Raw genomic sequence first — 2626 nt, forward strand, 5'->3', positions numbered from 1 at the left:
ACCTATGAAGACAGGATGAAAAAGTTTGGGTTGTTCAACCTGGAGAAGAGAATACTTCAGGGAGAGCTTAGACCTTAGCCTTTCAGTCCTACAGGAAAGCAGGAGAGGGACTTTTTACAAGGGCATGTAGTAATAGGGCAAAGTGGAATGGCTTCCAACCAAAGGAGGGTAGATTTAAAAAGGAAGAAATTAGGAAGAAATTCATTACTGTGAGGTTGTGTGGCACTGGCACAGATTGCCCAGAGAAGCTTTGGATGCCCAACCCCTGGCAGTGTTCCAGGCCAGGGTAGATGGGGCTTTGAGCAACCTAATGTAGTGAGGGTGTCCCAAGGCAGGGCACTTGGGACTAGATGACCACCAACTCAAACCATTATATGATTCTATAATTCTATGATTTTAAGTTGGGTGAATGCCTCAGTGTTCAATCCTTAGCATAGCGGCAGCAAAGAGTTCAGAGCATTTTGATCCACTGAAGTCAATGTGATTTTTCTTTGGATTTTCAGAAGTGTTAAAATCTACTCTTAAAGCCCTCAAATAGTGGTCTTTGTTGCTTAGAGTTTTAATCCAAGACGTCATTTGTAATTCAGAGGATGTGCTGTCTGTTCAAAAAACTAAAAGTAATTTAATTTGATGATGTTTATTGTCAGGTTTTGGCAATATATGATGACATTTTAAACTTCTGTAATGACAGAGATTTAAATTAGCTAATAACCTAATAAAGTATTAGATTATGTCAAATGTTTTTAAATAGTATCAGACACTCTGTTTTCTATACAATCTCTTTACCACATGATTAATTTTTCTGGGTAGTTTTAAAACATTTACAGTGTTATATTTTTAAGGTGAAGATATTTTGGATCATTCCAATTCCACCAGATTATGATTCTTCTAGAGTTGTTACAAGCATACTAACAGCTAGAAGTCAACTAAAGTTAACAGCTAAAAGTTAACTCAAACCTAAACATTAAATTTTCATTTGGTTTCTAATTATGGTTATATATTTTGCATGTAGATTTATAGGCAGTTTTAAATAATTTCTGTGAAAAATTCTCTATTTTGTACCTCAGAGGATAAATTATTTTGGATAATAGTAGTATTAATAATTTTTAATAATTATATTACTGAATGTATGATTTTATTATATTATACTAGTAACTATAATAATTATTAATTTGTTAATTTTTTTAAGTTGAATTTGTCTCAGTTGTTGGAAAGAGAATAAACAATAATATATTTGCTAGTATACTCGCATAGAACAGTTTCCTTGAAACGCATGGCTAATTGGAATTGCTAGCTTACTTAAACATTTAAATATCTGCATCAAATTATTAAATATAAAACATGTACTTCACAGATGGACTAATCTTGAGTCAGAGGCTTGTGCTTCCTTAGGTATACCTTCTCTCTCTGCCCCACTTGCAATTACTTCATGTCAGGTAAAGCCATTCCTGAAGCAGCCACAGTGGCCTTGTGGAAGGATGGAGTTTGCATGAGGAAGACAAGGGTTCCTGCTACCACACCTTCAGACAGAAAAAAAAGAATGTCTCCTTGTGGCTACCCCTTGGTTCAGGACCCCATGCAGTAGGACAGAAGGGCAATCAGCAGGTTGGATCCCCTAGTCCTCACATTTGTGAGTTCTTCCATGTCTTGGTTTAGACTTCAACCTCTTCAGCATTTTCAGGACTGGGAGCTGCCGAGCACAGAACTTGGTGATGACAGACATAATTTTGGAATCTATGGTTTCTTATGGGCCCAGTATAAAATTTGTTTCATTATTATCATCATTCTTGTTGTTATTGCTATTACAAAGAAATGTTTTTGTAAACTTCTTTAGAAATGTTTTACCTTTCTGGTTGTCTCAGTTTAAGGAGACTGAAGTGTTTTGCTAAGGAGGATGAGTTATGAGGTAGACCAAACTCCTCTCTCCCAGCAATCGTAAATCCAAAATTAAGAGGCTCCAATCGAGGAAGCATGGAAAAAGAAAAAAATAATAGTCCTTTATTAAAGGATATATGTGTATTGGTAGAACAACAAAAGAACACAAAAACAACTAAACAATAATCCTGAACCCAAAAGTCCCCTTCAAAAAGGAAACAGTTTGATACTTCCCGTCCTCTGGCGCAATTCCAATCACGGTCAGCAGGGGGCCCTGTTGGGCTCTGGTGGTCGCCGTGTGGGGCCCCAGTTCGCGGGAGAAGCCGACAATGGAGATTTCTCCCCTCCACCAAGGAGGGAAAGGGAAAAAAGGGAAAGAAGGGTGGTTTCTTCCCACGAAACTCACGCTGTGTGCGGTTGGCTGTGGCCAGGACTCCCCCCTTTTGTCCATGAGCACAAACTGCTGCCAAAACACAGGATCGGAGGAGGGAAAAAAACGACCCCCTCCCCAAAAGGTTCCTCTGTGGGATGGGCCAAACCTCTGATGAAATCTGAGCAGGTCCGGGCTAGCGACAGAGCAGAGTGTAGGCAAGCTGGGGCCAGAAAACAGCCAGATGACCAGGTCAATAGAAAACGCCTCAGAGCCTTTCCAATACACACACCTTGCCTCCGTTAAGGCAAAAGTGAAGTCATTTCCAAGGAGAGGAGGTACAAAACTCACCACCCCCCCACACACACACAACCTTAGAGA

The sequence above is a fragment of the Pseudopipra pipra genome, chromosome 1 (genome assembly GCF_036250125.1).
Source record: "Pseudopipra pipra isolate bDixPip1 chromosome 1, bDixPip1.hap1, whole genome shotgun sequence".
Classification (NCBI taxonomy): Eukaryota; Metazoa; Chordata; class Aves; order Passeriformes; family Pipridae; genus Pseudopipra; species Pseudopipra pipra.